Raw genomic sequence first — 20,277 nt, forward strand, 5'->3', positions numbered from 1 at the left:
GCCCCCCCGCGGTCCCTCCGGGAGCCGCCGCGCTGCGCATGCGTGTTCGGCCGCGGGGGCGGGCCCCCCTCACGACCGTCCGCCATGTTGGCGGCGGCTCCGCCAGTCCCGGGTGTCGCCGCGTCCCTCGAGTCTCTCTGACGGGGGTGGGAGGCGCCTGAGGCCACGTCGGTACCACCTCGAGCCGCCTTGGTGGTACCTCGGTACCGCAGTAGCGCGTTCTACCTGTCAGCAGCCGCCTGAGCCTCACCCCTTACACCGCGTTTGCCTCCAGAAGCTGAGAGTTCCCATTCATTTTATTATTTTTCCCTGTTCTAAGACTGCGTGGCCGTTTCCCGGTGAAAGGGCTGCAGGGAGCGTGTCCCTCGGTGCCGGCGCTGCCCCCGCCGTGGCTCTGGGGGGTAGGAGGTGTCAGTCCCGCTATTTTCACTTGTGTAAATTTGTGATAACTTTGATAGATTCCCTCCTCCCCCTCCCGTAGCCTGCAATGCTCCCCAGTAAGTGACAGCTGGTTATTCACGTTCTGGTTTGCCCAGGTACCGTTATTCTTTGCTTTGACACCGAGGGAAGGGGTGGGGGTGGGTGACTCGGTCCGTGCCCCAGGGAGGTGGGAGCCACGGGAAATAAATCATTTCAGAGCTCATTTCAGAGCTTTCAGGAAAGGACTCTGATGTACTTATACAATCGTGGGTTTGGGTTGGAAGGGACCTCACAGCCCATCCAGTCCCACCCCCTGCCATGGGCAGGGACACCTTTACTAAACCGGGTTGCTCCGAGCCCCGTTCGAGAATTTCTTCCATTGCTTATTCCCTCTGGATTTGGACTCCTTCACCTTCAGCGTACACTGGCTCCGTGCAGGGGCATCTTGCTCAGCCTCTTCACATAGTTCAGAAATAAATTTTCAGTCCTAACAACTCTTTGCTAAGGGAATAGAGCTGTGTGGGTTGCACTCAGTGAGCTTAGGGGTCTGTTCCACCCTGAACCATTGTATGGTTCTATACTGTGTTGCAGAATAATCCCCCGCTGCCCTTTTAACTCTGGGTACAAACCCTGAGCTAAGTGACCCTGTCACAGTGGGTCACTGTGGGATGTTGTAGTCAACAGGCTTTCCTGCAGGTTGCTCCAGTACTTGTGGAATTGATTAAAGTGTAAATGGGATGTTTGCTGGACAAGATAAAGAACAACTAGAATCATCTTCACACCCAATGCTTCTCAGAAGTTTAGATAATTTGACAACATTTGACATAATAAAGGAAGTGGAATGAAGAGCAAACAAAGCTTTTGACAAAATATAAAGGACCTTAATACTAATGTTGTGGGTTTTGAACAAGCCACACTTTCCAATGGAGTTGGTGAAGAGGGAGGACAGGAGGAGAGAAGCACACGTGGAGCTTGTTCCAAGCCCAGGTTCAACCCTTAAATCCAGAACACTCTGTGTTTCCTTTGTGGGTGTTGTGTGCAATGAATCCCCGGTCTCAGTCTCACTGGCAGAGCAGTTTGTCACTCTTGGAGCTGTAAAGGACGTCCCGAAAGCAGGAACAGAGTGTGAGCAGTGTAACAATGGCACTGCAGTCAGCCAGCCACGTTCCTGGTGTGCAGCTCGGAGATGGGAAGAGCCCTTTAGCTGGGAGCAGCGGGAGCACGCACGGATCTGTCCGAGCTCCAGGTACCTCTGCAGCCCGGGCAGAGCGTTCGGAGGAGGGCGGGAGCACGGCGTGTCCATCCCCCCGGCCGGGCCGGGCTCTGCTCTGTCCCCAGCGTGGTCCCCCGTACGGCCGGCTCCGGTTTCTATTGCAGCAATCAAAGCCACAAGTCGCTCTCAAGACAAGCTCGCACGGAGCAAATGCAAATACAGCTGCGCTGCTGTTTGTGTAAATCACCCAGGGCGTGCCCGGCACTCGGGCTGGAGGGTTAACACACCAATAGCTGCATTAACGATTGCTGCAAAATATGCAGAGTCCTTCCTCGGGCTGACCCAGTAATGTCAAGACCTGCTTGTGTGATTGCAGTCACAGCTCAGAGAGCACACACAGCCTCACAGAGGCCTTTTGTTCCTGCCTGGCTGGAGCACGGGGATCCACTCTGGGACACTGGGCAGACACAGCTTGGAGCTTTCAACGTGCTCCTCCATGTTTGGTGCTCGAGGTGTGAGCCAAGAGCTGCGTGTGACAACACAAGGACTGGGACCAGGCGGGCCCTGGACAGCTTCAGTCTGGATCTAGGGATGAAGCAGCTGATCTGCATCATCCCACCAGCCCCGCTGGCATGGCACCATTTCAAAGGCAGAATTCTGACCACCCCTGCCACCCCAGACTCTCTGCAGCCACAGTCCATGCTCTCTTGGCCTAATCCCTCTCCTAGAAGCCGAAGTCCAGCCCTCCTGAGCACAGGAGATGTGGGTGCTACCGTGTGCTGGCATTCCCAGAGTCACTGTTCTTGGGTGAAGGTCTCCCCTCCTTCAGGCTGTGTTGGAGTTTGGTGTCTGGCCACGGGCAGCTACCCTGGAGAACCTGTGTGGAGTGACTTGGGGGTTTGGGGAGGTGGCAGCCTACAGAAGACAGGCCTGTCTCGTGGGGACTTTGTCCATGGGAAGAGCTCCTCCACCAGGAACTGTGGTAACAACGCTCCGTCCTCTGGTGGGGACACAGGACTGACATGCCAGCTGCAGAGACACTCCCTCCAAGTGGATCCTGGAGCCCCCAGAGCCGAGGTGGCCTCACTCAGGCCCCGCTGCTTTGGCTGTGACACTCGGAGCCACCTGGAGCCGCAGTGTCCAACGGGCCCGGGGCTGTTTCCTTCCTCAGAACTTCACCCTGAAGCAACGGCTCGAACAGTTCACTGTCAAAGTTTCACTTCCCAAACAGTGCCGTGCTATAAATACCCTGGGCAGTGGATATGACATTTACTCCCACACACGAGGCAGGCGTGCTTTGTGCCTTGCGTGCTCCAGGCCTTAACCCTCGAGTAAACACGAGGTAAGGAGCCTGTGGGGCAGACTCAGCTTGCAGGCTGGGGGTGGGCTGCTGAAGAGTAAATGGAAGGAGAATTGCACCAGGGTTATTGCAGGTAGAGTGGAAAAACTCCCCTCTTCCAGCTCTTTGGACCTCATGGAGCTGAACATATTGCCTTAGGAATATCAGTGCTTTGTTCCACTCTTATCAACAGATCTCAGAGCACTTTCCTGCCCAGACCAAAGAAGTACTAAAGGGAGTTTGCTTTAATTTTCAATTCTGTAACTGATTTATGATCCTTGACTAATTTCTTAGTTCCTTGTTTCAGTTCCATGTAAAACAGATGGTAACTGCTTTTCTCTCATTCTTTATATGTTGTGTATAGATATCATAGAATCATGGAATGGTTTGGGTTGGAAGGGACCTTGAAGCTCATCCAGTCCCAACCCTGCCATGGGCAGGGACACCTTCCACTATCCCAGGTTGCTCCAAGCCCTGTCCAACCTGGCCTTGGACACTTCCAGGGATCCAGGGGCAGCCACAGCTTCTCTGGGCAACCTGTGCCAGGGCCTCCCCACCCTCCCAGGGAGGAATTTCTTCCTAATCATAGAATCAGAGAATGGTTTGGGTTGGCAGGGACCTTAAAGATCATATATATATATATATGATATATAGAGTACATGTCATACAGATACACATATATACTAGAAATCCCACCAGTAGGCTCTCTCTCTGTAGAGTGCACTGACGGAAGTGCTCGGGTGCTGATGTTTAAAAAACATCACATATAAATATATAAACATTATACATTATATGTATAATCTCAGTAAGACAGGTTTGTAATATCCCTTTCTTATTGAGAAAGAGCTGAAGACACCTAGATGGGTACATTTAAAACTGAATGGATCATCTTATCTCATCCTCTTGCATAACATCACCTCAAGCAAGGTCTGTATCAGGCAAGTCTTGATCTAGAGCACAGTCAGCAGAGCAACCCAGCACTGAGGCCACTCCTCTGCTGGAAACAGAGCCCAAGGTTTTCCAAGCCCTTATCTGAGTGATTGGCACAGGAGTGTTTGTCTGGGCCTTTGCAGAAGAGGTCAGCATGGAGCTGTGCCAGGGCAGGGTCAGGTTGGATCTCAGGGAAAGGTTCTTCCCCCAGAGGGTGGTTGGCACTGACCAGGCTCCCCAGGGCAGTGGGCACGGCCCTAAGGCTGCCAGAGCTCCAGGAGGGTTTGGCCAACACTCTGAGGGACAGGGTGGGATTGTTGGGGTGTCTGTGCAGGGCCAGGGGTTGGATTTGATGATCCTTGGGGGTTCCTTCCAGCTCAGAATATTCTGTGATTCTGTGACAGAAGTGACTCCTGGCTTTGGAAATGGGCTGAATTCACCTCCCCAGTGGGGGATGTGAGAATAAACAAACAAATTCAGGCCTTTGCAGAATGGGTTTGATTCTGTTGTAATCTTGATTACACTACAATTCCTCCCAACTTCATGGCACATTCCAGGCTCGCCCCTGTGAAAATAAGAAACAACCTCAGTGGCTTCCCAAAGTTTTTCATCGGCTCTTTTGAGTGCCAGGCAGTTCCAATTACTGGAGTTTGGCCCTGCAGGGAACACGCTGCTGTGCAGCTTCCTCTCCTCTCTGCCAAAATATGATCCAGCCGCTGGTGTCTCGGAGCAAGTTCTGCCCTGGGTCTGTTCTATCACCAGGAAACACATGGCCCTGCTCTCCAGCCCTGTGTCCTGCCGGGAGGAGCCGGAGCAGAGCGAGGGGAGCTGGGCCAGGGCTCAACTCCCTGTGCTCATCTGTGGGCAGAGCAGCGAGTAAACATTGATTTTCCCTCCCTGCTGCGGGGTCAGTTGGGGATTTCAGGGCTTCACCAACCTGGGTGGAGCTGAGCCTTCATCAGATTGTCCTGCAGAGGCACCAGATCAAAGAGGAAATGAGCACTGGGAAGATGAAGCCAAGATTATTAAAAGCAGCCCCTGATTTTTGGGTCCTGGCTGCTCAGTTTGAGGAAATTTGAGCGTTCTTGTTCTTGGAGATTACAGAATTTCTCTTGTGATGATTCCTCAAAGGCTTAAAGGCTTTCCAAACTCAGCTCCCTAAAAATCACTTTTCTGGGAGTCATCAGAAACAGATGTCACTCACCACAGCCTTACAACACCTCAGATGTTTTAGGATATATCAGAAAATAAGCCCCAGATCTTTGTCAGAACATTGCAATATCCATATGCTATTTTTAAGTCCCAGCTCTGAGAATTAAGCAGTAAATGAAAAATTGAAGTGTCACTTTTTAAAAAGAACTTCTTTATATGTAGTTTGGAGAGATCAAGCTCATGAATTGTAAGAAGTTAAGGGGCTGACAGTTCTGTTTGATGAAATACTCTTTGCTTTAACTGGTGACTCCTTAACCCAAAATGAGCAACACTCCCTGCCGAGGAGCTGGTTGTAACTCAGCTCTTTGTAGCCATTTGTCAAAAATACATCCCAGCCACAACTTTCATTCCTTAGCACTTGGATCTACATATCAGTCCTTTTGGGAGGGAAAATGGTGCTGGATTTTCAGACCAGCATCTCCAGGAGCTTTGTCTTCACTGCTGTGTAGAGATCAAGGGCTGAGAACTCAACCTGCCACTAGCCCAGGTTGCTCCAAGCCCCATCCAACCTGGCCTTGGACACTCCCAGGGAACCATAATATATGAATAAAGGACCATTTATATGAATAATATGACCATATATATGAACAAATATGACCATTTATATTAACATTATATCTATTATATAAATATATATTATCAATGGTCATGACTATGAGCAATAAGGACCCAATACATGACTAAATGACCACTTTCATGCCCATTTCTCTTTCCTCAGTCCAGAGGGAGGCAGGAAGATGCACGGCATCCCATCTGTGATCCTGCATCTCGGACAAGGCTTTGTCATCCCTGCTGGGCAGTGAAGCCAAGGGCTGGAGCACCTCTCCTGAGAGAGCTGGGGTTCAGCCTGGAGAGGAGAAGGCTCCAGGGGGACCTTAGAGCCCCTTGCAGTGCCTAAAGGGGCTCCCAGAGAGCTGGAGAGGGCCCTGGGACAGCAGTTCCTTTCCAGATCAGCCCTCACCCCCCTCGTGCTGCGTGGAGCAGAGGGGCTGGGGAGCCCTGTGCCCCCAGCACGGCACTGGGGGCTTGGGAACACAAACTGGGATGGGGCTGAGCCCACACTGCTCCAGGCACTGCAGCTCTGCGGGGCTGCTGAGCGCCGGAACGGGGGATCTGGTTACCAAACAGCCGTGTGAGAGGCGCTCGGGCTGCCCTGCCCCTCAGCAAAACCTCCTCCAGCTTCCTGCAAGTCCTGCCCCTCAGGAAAACCTCCTCCAGCTTCCTGGAAGTGCTGCTCACCTTCCTGCGAGGCCGAGCCGCCCGGAGCCCTCCCAGCCGCCCGGGTGGGCAGCAGGACTCCGGGAGTGGTCCAAGAGCAGAGGAAATCCTGGGAGGGCCGGCCCAGGGAGCCCTGCGGAGGCTCAGCTGTTGTGCGGCCTCCCCTCTGGAATGTCCCCTTTCAGCCCAGCCCCGACCTCCACTTGACCCTTCCGCGATCCCAGCGGCTCCCTCTGCTCTCGCAGCCCTTCCGATGCTCTCAGTCAAAGCCCAGCAGCTGCTCCCTGCCGGGAGACGCTCCCACTGCGGTCCTGCCCGGCTGTTCCCCGTCCCCACCTCCTTCCAGCTTCCCCGGGAGCTGCAGAGGGGACGGGGAGCTGCCACACCGCCCGGTTTATCCCGGTCCCCCTGCCAGGTTCCTGCCTCACTCGAGGCTCTCCCCCTGCCCAAACACCTCTGCCACACCCGGGACCTCCCCAGCACAGATTAACAGAACAACTGGTTTGTTTTGTTTGCAGTTTTAATGCCAGTTACTAATTTTGTCAGATTGGAAATGGGAGAAAATGTTGGAAATAGTCTTGCATTTTCTCCTGCTTCTCATCAGTGCTGGGAAGGGCTAACAAGAAACAGAAAAGCAGAAAAGCAAAGGCTTTTCCTTTCCTTCCCCCCACAGTCCAGCTCCTCCAGGAGGAGGAGCTTTGTTCAGTGTTCACTCTGGGTACTCCCTCCCTCTCCTGATGTCCCCAGTCTCCCACACAGCTCCTCAGTCCAGTGACACCTCCCTGGGCATCCATACTCTCCCCCACAACTCTGCTGATCTACTGTCAAAGTCTTACTTCCATCCATCCCTCCATCCACCATCCATCCATCCATCCATCTCTCCATCCTTCTGTCCCTCCATCCACCCACCCATCCACCCATCCATCCATCCATCCACCATCCATCCCTCCACCCACCCATCCATCCCTCCCTCCATCCATCCATCCCTCCCTCCATCCATCCATCCCTCCCTCCACTTGTCCTTCCCTCTCTCCCTTTATTTCCCAGTGCCCCTCTGCCCATGGACAGAAACCCCTCACCAAGCTCAGAGCTCAAACTCCTCTTTGTGATTCATTTTTAACTTCCCAGGAGCAGGATGATCCCGGTGGAGGGAGCCCAGCTTGGCCTGATCCTCATTCCTGCTGTCGTGTGAAGAGAGATGGAGGGAGATACATCCAGGGTGCAGAGCTGGGCATGCACCAAGGGCAGCATGTCCAAAGTCTTCCCCCCCTACAGGAGCCTGCAAGAAACTATTCCTCTTCCTGGACCCTTAAAAGGAGAATTATTTCCTTCCCCAGGTTTGACAGAGAGATGGGGGGTGACTGGGGAAATATCCACAGGCAGATCCACCGGGGGGTGTTGGAGGCAGGAGAACTGCAGCTAAAATTAGGATCTGGCAAAACCCAACACCCAGAATATCTTTGTTTTCCTAACACCAAAAATGTCCTTAACAAAACAACCTGAGAGCTCAGGGGCAGCATTATCTGGGCTGAGAATCCCAGGGTTTGTAGGGTCCTTCAGCTGCTCTGCCAGTAAATCCTGATGGCAACAATTCCACAGAATCCTGGTTATCCAGAGCCCAGGATGGAGCAGAGACATGGCACAAAGTCAGTTGTACACAGACCCCTGAAGCAGCAGTGCTCCAGCAATAGCAGCTGGCTCAGCCCTGGCATAGAAAGTTTATTAAGATAAATTAAAAGTGTCCAAAATGGAAATGGGCTAAAAATTCCATCAGACGTTTGGTATTAATCCCACAGAGAGAAAAAATGCATGGGATGCTTTAAAGGGAATTATGTCTTAATCTGCTCAAAACAACAAAGCCCTTAAAGCAGCCTGTGGGCCATGGGGTTCTGTCTGCAGGTGGGATCCCATCCCTGGAAGTGTCCAAGGCCAGGCTGGACAGGGCCTGGAGCAACCTGGGCTGGTGGAAGGTGTCCCTGCCCATGGCAGGGGTGGGACTGGGTGGGCTTTAAGGTCCCTTCCAACCCCAACCATTCCATGATTCCATATTGGGTTTAGCTAAGAAAAGGTAAAGGAGTGACTCTGTCACAGACTCCAATGAAGATTCTGATGTTGGAGGATATTTATTTTAGCAAATAACAGAAAAACAAGAGCCAACAGCCAGGAGGAGGAAAGAGGCAAATCCAGGCTGGCACAAAGAGCAGGAAAGGCTCATTGAATCCACACTGACTCCATCAGTGAAGTCCTGACACGAAATCAAATGTCTGTCTCAGCTTGACCCTCTCCCACAGCAATTCCTGCATTAAAACAAACAGCTCCTGCCACAACATGGAATTGCAGCCCAAGATAAACTGATGGTTCTGTCCCAGCCCTGCCTCGTGTCGTGTTACACTGTCAGGGCTTTGACTCAGACACAAACTCTCCTTTTTGGCTCATGTAACACCAGCTGCAAAAAGAGCTCATTCATTGAGAGGATCCTGAGATGCTCTTGCAACACACATCACGGGGAAAAGCTGTTCCTTTGCCAAGTCTGGATGGGAGCCTGATTCTCTTCTCTGGATACCAGGCTCAGACATGTCTTAACAGATCAAAGAATTATTACAGATAAGAGCAGCAACTCTTGCATTAGATAGAAGCAGCTCCTACCCTGTGAGGATAAGGAAGAGGTTCTTTATTAAATTAGTTCTTCGTTAAAAAAAAATGGGAATGCAGAACTTTAAAAAGTCACTTCTGAAAATAAAAGAAACTGGTGTCTTTCTTAAGAGAAAGAGGTCTGAGAAGAATACAAAGTATCTTGCACCCCTCTTGCTCACAGGACATTCATTGTCCCCCACTGGCAGAGGCATTCCCAGACTGCTGCAGAGAGGAGCCCAGGCAGAGCCACACGTGCTGTCCCCTTGGGCAGGGAGCAGCTTTCGTGGCTCACCAAAGGGCTGCACAGGCTGCTTTCAAAAATCCAAAGTTCACTTTCCCCAGTGATACCATGTTTTAGGACTGGTGCCTCTGCTCCTGGGCATTGGGAACAGCATCTCCCAGTTTTGGGATGTTCTGTATTTGCCTGGTTAAGGGTGAAGAGTCCACTATGTACATGCAAACAAGGCACAGCCAGTGGGGTGGATCCTGTTCCCACCCCACCCACAGCATCACTCCCCTGGATGTGTCCAATTCAAGGAACCCAACCCTGAACTCTCCTGCTCTGTGTCTGCCCCAGCCTGCTCATGGCACAGGGACCTGTTCCAGGGATGCCTCGAGCTTTCCTCAGAGAACTGCAGAGGATTCACCTTCCAGGGACAGCATTCCAGGGAAGGGCAACGGAGCTGGGCCAGGGGCTGGAGCACAAGTCTGATGTGGCACTTGGGGACACGGGTTAGTGGTGGCCTTGGCAGAGCTGGGGGAACAGTTGGACTCGATCTTAGAGGGCTTTTCCAACCTAAATGTTTCTATGACTTCGGGATCCTTGGGAAGCTTTGGGCAGGATGATGCTGGCAGGTCAGCTGAGCTCCTGAGCTATGCTCACTCCAGCTCTCAACTGCTGGTCAGCTGGAGGAGATGAGGTTAATTCAACTATTTCAGGTTCATTTGGTGGCTGGATATTGAGCCTCTGGACTCTGGCTGGGCCACAGAGGGGTGGAGGATGGCAGGTGGCTGCCTAGGACATCCTTCCATGAGCCACTTCGTGTCTCAAGCAGGGAGGACAAACCATCCAATCCCTTGGGGAGCTGCAGGCAGACACAGATGGGGGACTGTGCCCCAGGTCACATTCTTTGACATTAAAGTGCTCCAAAAATGAGGCAGATCAAATCAGGTGTGTTAATGAGGCAGATCATCTGGCAAAGCACCTTGTCACCAACTGGCATCAGGGAAGGACTCCCCAGCAGAAGCTGCTCTCTGTGCACCCCCTGGTCCTTCTGTGCTGGGGGAAACCCCAAACAGCCAACAGGGTACAGGGAACGAGCCCAAGGACAGCCCTTTCCCAGGAAACCCTCCTGGTGTCCAGCAATCTGCAGCTTTGGGACTTCCTGAGCTGGATGTTGTCTCTGGGCTGGTGACCCCGTGGTCACTCCTGGATTTGGGGACAAGTGCACAGAGAAGACTCAAAAGTGTCTGTGACCCCCCCAGGGCATCCTTCAGTGTCCCTGCACACACCAGCCCCTCTCAACCATTTCTGCAGGAATTTCTAATGCTGGAAGTGAGCACCTGGATATTTGCACCAGGAGGAGGCCCCTGCCCTGTGCCCGTGTGTGCCTGACAAACCAGCAAACCCAGCCCCAGCAAACCCAGGTCTCTTCCAAAAACAATGACATCATGTTGAAGCCATCAAGCATGTGATTTCCCAGCCCAGGGAGGCACTGAGAGCCTCTCTCCAGGAGAGGGAGAGGAGCTGTGCAGGAGCCAGCCGGGATTCAGCAGGAAAGGCTTTATATGCTCTCCAAAGGAGGTGGTGCTCGAGCGGGACCCGACCCAGGAGCTGGGACTGCCAAGGCACCACACAGGAAGCAGCTGCAGCCTTGGGAGAAGGAAAACTCTTAAAACTTCAGAGCTGTCTGGGTTTTGAGCACCTTAAAACTTCAGATCTGTCTGGGTTTTGAGCACGTTTCCTGGGAAATCGCCTTGTTTCTCTCAGAGCCATAAAAGTATGGATGGATGTTTCCAAAGAGGGAATTTGAATCCTGGCAGAGGGGCTGCACCTGCCTGGGTTTGTGTGTTGAGAGGGTGTGAGGACATCCCACCTCATGAGCCCCACACTCCACACAGCACCTGGCTCCAATGGGGACAAACAGTGCTGCTGTATGGCAGCAGGATCAGGCTTTCTTCTGCTGCCAGCACCTCGTTCCTTGTCCCATTTTCCTGCAGCCTCGTGATCCCGGAGAGGGAAGGGCAGGGCTGAGGGAGCAGCTCTGCTCAGGCGTTGAGTGCCTGGCTCAGCTCAGGTCCCACGTGGACTCTCCACAAGGATCCCCTTTGATCCTGGCACAGCAAGGAGGCTGCAGGAACGAGGACAGAGGCCACGAGAGCTGCAGAATAACTAATCCAAGAGAGGGAACCTGCTGGGAGCTGCTGCCTGAGACAAATCCCAGTCTCGGGGGGCTCAGGTGTGCTGAGGGTTTGCCCCTCACAGAGCCCGGCTGGGAGCAGAGCTTCCCTGAAACCCTCGAGCTTCTCTTTCCTGAAAGCTCATTTCTGAGGATTAGCAGATGTCTTTGTTGCAGCCCTGGGTCCCTGCCAAGGGTTACTGTAAACACTTGGCAAGGTGCAGCCTCTTGGCACCGCGCTGGGTGCAGGAGGGGGAGCACAGGTCACCTCCACGAGTGGCAGTTGGATGTTCACACTCCCAAAGAGGCTGTTAACTGCAAACACCCGGGCAGGGCCAACTCAGCATCCCTGAAATACCAGCCATATTTTGGTTTTCCCACCTTTCCTACCAAAGAGGGGTAAAGGGGTTGATTGCCCATCTGCTGGGAGCAGAGGTGCTGTTCCCAGACCTGGAAAATCCCACACACTGGTTGGTGTAAGGACAACATCTGCTGGTGCCAGGTGTCAGAAACAAGAAACGGCCACGATGGAAACTGGTGTCTGATCAAGGGTCTAATCCGGGCCTGAGCAGCCAAGAGTTCCTGCTGTGGCACTGGGAACTGCTCACACTCCATGGCAGCAGGAGAGTGATGGGAGAGAAGACCTGGTGGGTGCCTCTGCTGTCATGGAATCTCAGAACAGCCTGGATCTTAGAGCCCATCCAGTCCCACCCCCTGCCACGGGCAGGGACACCTTCCACTAGCCCAGGTTGCTCCAAGCCCCGTCCAACCTGGCCTTGGACACTTCCAGGGCTGGGGCAGCCACAGCTCCTCTGGGCAATTCCCACTATCCCATCTAACCCTGCCCTCTGGCAGTGGGAAGCCATTCCCCCTTGTCCTGTCCCTCCATCCCTTGTCCAAAGTCCCTCTCCATCTCTCCTGGAGCCCCTTTGGGCCCTGGAAGGGGCTCTCAGCTCTCCCTGGAGCCTTCTCCTCTCCAGGTGAACCCCCCAGCTCTCCCAGCCTGTCACTTGATCAGGATTTGGTTGCAGCCACACGGGGACTGAGCGAGAGCTCCAGAGGATTCCCTCACTTAGGGATGGACTAAAGACCTGTGCAAGGTGTTTGCCCACAGCCTGCAGGACCAGCAGGGTCAGCTCCTGCTGCCCAGCTCCAAAGGCCACACTGTGACCCCTGTTCCAACTCAGGGCTGCCTCTGGAGAAAATGTATGGGTGATGCAGGACAGTCTCAAATTAACTCTTGTTTGATGCAAAACATCTTCTAGCAAAAGTCTGCTGTCAGTTCCTCCTGTCAGTGCTGAGCCTGCCAACGCCTTAACGAGCTGCTCCAACAATTCATTCCCTCCCCTGGTAGGAATGAGCCGTGTTTCCCGGCTCCACATGGCTCTGTTGGCCACCAGTCCTGGCGTGCCTTCTCCTTTTCCCTGCCAGGCAGGAGAACCCTCCAGAGTCAAAGTTCTGCTCCCCCATGGGAACTGCCAGGGATGCAGCCTTTCCTGAGCCATCGGTGGCACCAGGGCTGTGGGATCCCAATCCCACTCCAGATTTTCCAGGCTGCTGATGTAAGCTCCCAGCCTGCCTGTGGTCCCTCATCCCACCTTCCAGAGCCCAATTTCCCCATCCTAAATCCCAGTAACCTCGATCCTACACACAGGAACTGTGTGCAGTTCTGGGCCCACCATTTGAGCAGGATGTGAAGGTCCTGGAATGTTTGCAGAGAGGAGAACCCAGCCGGGGACAGGCTGGAAGAGCAGAGCAGGAGAACCAAGCTGGGGAGCAGTGGGAGGGGCTGAGCCTTTCGTGGTGGTACCAGGAGAGAGGGGACAGGAGGAGGAAAGAAGCTGGGGAGAGATTTCCTGTGCCTTTGTATCGGTGGCTGGTGAGTCCCCGAGCGCTCTGGGTGGCCTTGCTGTGGTCAGAGCACGCCCGTGGGACAGGGATGGGGACACCGGCAGGCAGACCCTGGCGGCAGGACGAGGGCAGTGCAGGGTCAGCTGCAGCCCTGGAACCCGAACAGACGTGGGAGTTGCAGGGAGGCTGCAGGAGCCGCTGGCCGAGCCATGGCAGGGCTCGCCCACCCAACATTGGGATGGTCCTGGCTTTGTTTGGGGCACAACAACCCTGCCCCTGCTACTTTGGCTCCTTCAACCTTAAACATTTTCCTCCTGCTCTTCCCTAGAGCTTCCTGCTGGGAATGCATCTCCATCACGGACCTGGATGCCGGGACACACCGTTCGCCACCGACACGAGCACAGCGAGCGGCTGCTGGAGCGGAGGGTTGTGCTGCCATCCAGAGGGACCCGGGGGAACCAGCGGGCTGCAGCTTCGTGCGGTTCCACGGCTCTTTTCACTTATTTCCCTCCGGCCCTTGGCTTCTTCTGGGTCAAACTCCCCGTCCTTGTGCCTCTCTGTACCACACTCTGTGTCCTTATTTCCCTGGGTGAACAACGTGCCCTCCATCGCTTCACTTTAAATCCACAGAACTCTCCTCTGGCTGAGCTCTGCTGGTCACGAATTCTGGCAGCCAGAGAAGTCAGAGAAGTCCTGGGCTCCAGGGTCCAGGGAAAGCTTTTTCATGCCCAGCTGGTTGGAAACCACTGAGGTGGACATCCAGGACCTCTCCTTGGCTGTTGTATTTCTTTTGAAAGCAAAGCTACACCCACAGAGTCATGGAATGGTTGGGGTTGGAAGGCACCTTAAAGATATTTTGTTCTAGTAGGAGAGGAGGGACACCTTCCACCAGCCCAGGTTGCTCCAAGCCCTGTCCAACCTGGCCTTGGACACTTCCAGGGATCCAGGGGCAGCCACAGCTTCTCTGGGCAACCTGTGCCAGGGCCTCCCCACCCTTGGTTTTGGGGGGTTATTTTGGCTCTTCCACAGAGCCATTCCCAGCTTCCCCAGGGAGTGGAGCACAGAGGAACTGAAGGTCATGGCTCGCAGCTCTGCTGTCCTTGGCCATTCTGCCTCCCCCTGGGACTGCTCTCCCAGGGCCAGGAGAGCCCCAGGCCCGGCTGGAATGCTTGGGAAGAAGCCTCTTCACAGTTGCAACACACCTTTCAATGACTGATTGGGGAAGTTCATGCCCTCAGGAGCTCCTTCTGCTGGGATGGCAGCTGTGGGATGATGAATGGATGGATGGTTGTCTGCTGAGTTGTGCTGATATCACAGAGCTGAACTCAGGTGCCAACCTGTGTGAGATCCAGGGATTTGAAAGATATGGAGATAAAGGAAATACCCGTGACATTCTTTTGGCATTGGAAGCCCAGGTGTCTGTGAGGGATCTTCCCAGGCATTTCACTGCACCTTTGACAGCTGGAAACCTGCCCCTTAGATCAGAATTCCCACTTGGAATGGTGGGACTAAAAATGGAATGGAATGGAATGGAATGGAATGGAATGGAATGGAATGGAATGGAATGGAATGGAATAGAATAGAATAGAATAGAATAGAATAGAATAGAATAGAATAGAATAGAATAGAATAGAATAGAATAGAATAGAATAGAATAGAATAGAATAGAATAGAATAGAATAGAATTGAATTGAATTGAATTGAATTGAATTGAATTGAATTGAATTGAATTGAATTGAATTGAATTGAATTCCAGGGGGAAGAAGCAGTTTAAGGAGACTGTAATTATCCTTCAAAGTATTTTTTTTCCTTTTGATAGGTAAATTAGGAGCTGTTTCTGTTCTGGTCAGGATAAGCAGCATCATACCCTCTCCCTTTGGCCCAGGGCAGGGAAGGTGGGTGCTGCTGTGGGTGAGGGTGCTCTGTGTTATTGCTTGAGGCACCTACAGAAAGAGCTGATGGATAAAGAAAACCCAATAAATCCCCTATTTTCATGAAAACCATAAGGTTCAGGATCCTTTAGGTCACATCAGTAGGGATGAGGAATTCTGATGGAGCTGGATATTTATTTGGTACGATCCTTTTGGTTTCTGGAGCCTGGACAAAAGAGGTTGGTCCTTTCAGAAGTGCTTTGCTGCCTTGGCTTCCCCTCCCGTGCTCCTGCAATGCTCACAGGATGAGAGGAGAGCTTGGAACCCCTCAGCAGATCCCACCTCCAAGGACACTTGGCACTTGCTCCTTCCTTACTACAGCACCTCCTGGAAAATGGTCCTTTTTTCTTTCTAATCTAGGTTAGAGGAAATGTAGAAAATATGATCTCTGAGGGAGGAGTGAAAGAATTGTTTGGTCCAGAGGAGCCAAGCCTGGGACAGCTGGAGATGAACTGACTTCCAGCCTCCCCTTCACAGCTGCACTTCCTGCCCTGCTGGGATAACCCTCCTCAACAAATAAAAGGCTGCCATGGAAAAGAAGGGAATAAACTGCCCAGGGCCTGACTGGAGAGGATGGGGAACCACGGGGTGAGCTGTGGTAAGAGCTTTAACCAGACACTGGGGCCTGGCTGGGTGTGAACACAGCCCAGGACAGGTTCTCTGGTGCTGAGGCTCCCCTGGGGGAAGTTTCAAGGGGAAAAAGCACAGATTAAACAAACATCCCACGGGAGGGGTTTGGGCTGCATGGGATGACACCACAGAGCTGAGCTCACGGTGCCAACTTGTGTGAGATCCAGGGATCTCAGAGACTTTCAGAGACAGGAAATACCTGTGACATTCTTTTGGCATTGGGAGCCTGGGTGTCTGTGAAATCTTCCCAGGAATTTGGAACACTGTGGAACAAACACCCGTGGTGAGGGCTTGGAGTTGTGTGGGGTGTGTTGGAATCACCCCTCCAGCTCTGCTCCTCCACTGCTGTTTCCAGCAGCCCCTCACTGCGCTCAGCCCTGACCCCGACCCTCCCCTCCCAGAGGGGATTTTTGGAAGGTTTCACTCCCCTCACTGACTCTCCAGCTGCCTCAGGCCATGGCATGTAGGGGAAGGATGGAGAACCACCATGGGGACACCATGGAGTGACCCTGGAGCTGGGTGAGTGTTGTCAAAGGCCTTGAGACTGTAAAAACTTCCTTTTTGTGTTTTTAAGAGTTTTAATGAGAACCTTTTGGATGTCACTGGGGGGTAACAGGGTAACAATCCCCCCATTGCTGTGCACTCAGAGTGCAGGAGCCTGGGATTACATGGTCATCCTGGTTATTAAATCCCAGAATGGTTTGGGTTGGAAGGGACATTAAAGCCCATCCAGTCCCACCCCCTGCCATGGGCAGGGACACCTCCCACCAGCCCAGGTTGCTCCAAGCCCCTTCCAACCTGGCCTTGGACACTTCCAGGGATCCAGGGGCAGCCACAGCTTCTCTGGGCAACCTGTGCCAGGGCCTGCCCACCCTCCCAGGGAAGGATTCCTTCCCAATATCCCATCTCTCCCTGCCCTCTGGCAGTGGGAAGCCATTCCCTGTGCCCTGTCCCTCCATCCCTTGTCCCCAGTCCCTCTCCAGCTCTCCTGGAGCCCCTTTAGGCCCTGCAAGGGGCTCTCAGCTCTCCCTGGAGCCTTCTCTCCTCCAGAAGAGCCCTCTCTGTGCTGTCAGGGCTGGCTGTGGCTCAGCCCCTGTCTCCAGGCCACAGGGCTGGCATTTTTATCCAGGCTGCCACAGTCAGACCTGGGGAACATCTCAAGATGTTTCCCTTCTGTTTGGATGAGTCTGGTGGGTTTGGCTGCATTCCCAGCTCTGCTCAGCCTGGGGAATCACAAGCCTTGTATGTAAATACAGAGTGGCTCATAGTGCAGCTTTGCCATGGGGCAATTCCTTCCTGGAGAGGAAATGGAGCTGTTGGATGTCACCGAGGGACGAGACATTCATTCCCGTAACCGTCCTGCTGCCTCCAGCTCCTCCACCCCTCATCCAGGGAGACAAACATCCTCCAGAGGATTCTCAGGAACACACTTGGGAAAGATTTCCCCTTATGAGAAGCAAAGGCCTTGAGGACTCTGCTTCCTCTGGGTTCTTTTACGGGGTGTCTGGCTCTGCACACACTGACCTGAGAGGGGATGTTGATCTTCTCCCAGTGTAAATGGGCACATGTTTGTGCAACAGTCACATGACAGACTTGGGAAGTCTCATTTCTGTCTTCAGAAAGTTTCCTGGAAAACTCCATAGAAGAAGACACAGTATCCACTTTCAATCCCCAAATCCTGGGAGCTCAATATTTAGTTTGTTTAGAGTTTAACATCCTCCTCCCTGGTTCCAGACTGTAACATCATCCTGTGTGTGTTGGGCTGGAAAATTTGATGTGTTGTGTAATTTTCTTTATTACTTCCCCTTTTTGAAAAAGCAGAGAAGAGGAAAGGGCACAGTTCCCCCCTCCCAGATGGTTAATGCTGGGGGGGCCATGGAGCCATCTACCAGCAGGGGAACTGTGGAAAGGAGGAAGGTGCCCTGACTAATGAAACAGAAGAAATATCAGAGGAAGCTCAGGAAAAAAAAAAAGAAGGATCAATATAATTTACCAAAACCTCATGTTTTTAAAGGGAAAACAGACAGATGATTAGTTAAGAGATCAGAGAACATCCTTATAGAACCATGGGATGGATTAGCTTAGAAGAGGCCTTAAAGCCCATCCAGTGCCACCCCCTGCCATGGGCAGGGACACCTTCCACCAGCCCAGGCTGCTCCGACCTGGCCTTGGACACTTCCAGGGATCCAGGGGCAGCCACAGCTTCTCTGGGCAACCTGTGCCAGCCAACATTTTGTCTGCCTAGAGCCCAGGTGAGCTAAAGGCTTTCAGGTGATAACACCTCCTCTCCTGCCCAGGAACCTCCCCTGCTGATCTCTCCCAGCAGCTCCTCTGCTCCAGCTGCTTCCCCTCAGAGCTGTGGGCTGCTCCAGGCTCAGTCTCAGTTCCAGGCAGGATGGATCCTCTGCACAGTTCCTGGAGAGGTTCAAGAGTCCCATGGCCTCCCTGCAGAAGAGCTGCTCACATGTCACCCTCCCAGCAGCAGCTGGGGCTCCAAAGACATAAATAAAGCAGGAGAGAAAAAGAGAGGGCAAGTGGTCTGGACCATCTGCAGGGACAAGAAATAGTGAGAGAATGTTCTTCTCAGCTTTTCTGTGCTGTAACACAAGAGAAACACCCTGACAGGGTGATGAAGCTCCAAACCAGATGGTATCACAGGGTATGGAATGCTCCCCTTCCTCCTCCTCTGCTGAGCTTTTGGGGCAGGTTGAACAGAATTCCACACAGGAATGCTGTGGGTAAAGTCAGCCTTGCCAGGGGCTGTGGGTGCCTGGGTGTTTTCCTCAAGGTCAGCTGCTCCCCTTCCTTCTGCAAAGTCTAGGACCTTCCTATAGGACTTGACCCTAAATCCATGGATTTTAGCCAAACCCTAATCAACCCAAAGAGTCAGGGCTGCTGGAATGGGGGCTGGGGATGAGCTGAAGCCCCTCAGCACAGGGGTGACAATGTGCCAGGACAGCAGCTGAGGCATCAAAACCCAGCCTTCCCTTGGGCCCAGCCCCTGAACCCTCAGTCCTTGAGCAGCACTTGCTCCTCAAGGGCACCAGTTATCCCGATATTTGCTGTGGAAGCAGGCAAAGGACACTGGTAGGTGACAGCCCGTGGCACTGCACAGGTCTGGATACACCCAGGGGAGCGCAGAGAGCCAACAGGAGCAGGCTGGGGACAGAGCCAGAGCCATCTCAGTCACACCGTGAGCTGCTGCACACCAGTGACACCCCCTGTCCCTGTGTGACACTGCCACCGTGCCACCACAGCCCCGCGAGTGTCCCCAAAGGCCAGCAGTGCCCACCAGGTGAGGCAGCTGCAGGGGTGGCTCTGGGGACATCTCACAGCCTCCAGCTCACACCAGCAGCACGAGGTGACAAGGGACATCCCCTTTTCCAGCCTCCTGCCCGTGCTTCTGGGAGAAGAGCTCAGCGGCTGGGAAAGCTGCTGCAGGGAGGGTGTCCCAGCACTGCCAGGAGCTGGTGGCACTTCCCTGGGACCAGGAACCCCTCCCTGGGAAGGGGGGAGCTCAGGCACTGCCCACCCACCCCGACCACCCCCACGGTGGGATTGGAAGCTGCAAGGCAGGAGAACCCGGAGACATCCCTGGGATGAGAGCCCAGGAACGAGTCCCCAGTGCTGGCACCGACACAGCACGGCCAGGGAATGCTGCTGCCTCCGAGCCTGCATTGCCCACCCACCTTTCCTCCTCCCCCTTCCTTGGCCAAACCCAGCACAGAGAGGCTTCCAGCTGTCCCCCAGCCCCGAACAGCCTGGGCTGCCAGAGCAGAGAGGCCCTTTGGACCCCCGGGGACCACTGACATGCCCGCAGGGCTGCTCTGCAAGTGCTCCCCGAGTCAGGCGTGTGAGCACCCTCCTCCTGCCCCCCTGCCCGGGGCACCCACGTACCCAGCCCTCACCCCCTTCTCCTGCCCCCCTGCCCAGGGCACACTCGTACCCAGCCCTCACCCCCTCCTCCTGCCCCCCTGCCCGGGGCACACTCGTACCCAGCCCTCCGACAGCCTGAGCCCACCCTGCTCTCGGTCCCTGCCCAGGCAGGGGACTCTGTTAAACGATGCCAATAAATACTTTATTTACCAAATCCACGTTAAAATACTCTAAAGACTGTCCCGTCCTGCCTCAGCTCCCGGCTCAGGGTCCCGGAGGAGGCTTGTAGAGCTCCTGCAGCAGCACCAGTCTCATGGCCAGCAGGACCTCCCGGCGGCCGGGGCGGCTCCTGCGGCTGCCGCGGGACAGCCTGGCAGCCTCCAGCGCCACATCCCCGAGGAGCCGCAGGCTGCCCAGCCCAGCCAGGGCGGAAACCACCCAGCAGGAATCTCCGGAGGACCACGTCTGTGGGGAGAGCAACCAACAGCATCAGCACAGCTCCAGGAGCCGCCGGCACCGCCCAGCCCCAGCCCCCACGGCTTCGTGCTGGAATCACGGAATAATTCAGGGTGGAAAAGCCCTCCAAGATTAGCAAATCCAGCTGTTCCTCCAGCACTGCCAAGG

At 54.0% G+C, this 20,277-nt stretch overlaps 1 long non-coding RNA gene across 1 annotated transcript; it reads left to right on the plus strand.

The window, feature by feature from the left end:
* The first annotated feature begins 3 nt into the window (after positions 1 to 3).
* Positions 4 to 19,876, plus strand: LOC135403170 (uncharacterized). The gene is made up of 4 exons (XR_010425322.1): positions 4 to 2,975; positions 7,461 to 7,669; positions 15,508 to 16,296; positions 18,075 to 19,876. It is a non-coding gene; the product is annotated as an uncharacterized LOC135403170 (long non-coding RNA).
* Positions 19,877 to 20,277: the final 401 nt, after the last annotated feature.

Source organism: Pseudopipra pipra, chromosome 26 (genome assembly GCF_036250125.1).
Source record: "Pseudopipra pipra isolate bDixPip1 chromosome 26, bDixPip1.hap1, whole genome shotgun sequence".
Classification (NCBI taxonomy): domain Eukaryota; kingdom Metazoa; phylum Chordata; class Aves; order Passeriformes; family Pipridae; genus Pseudopipra; species Pseudopipra pipra.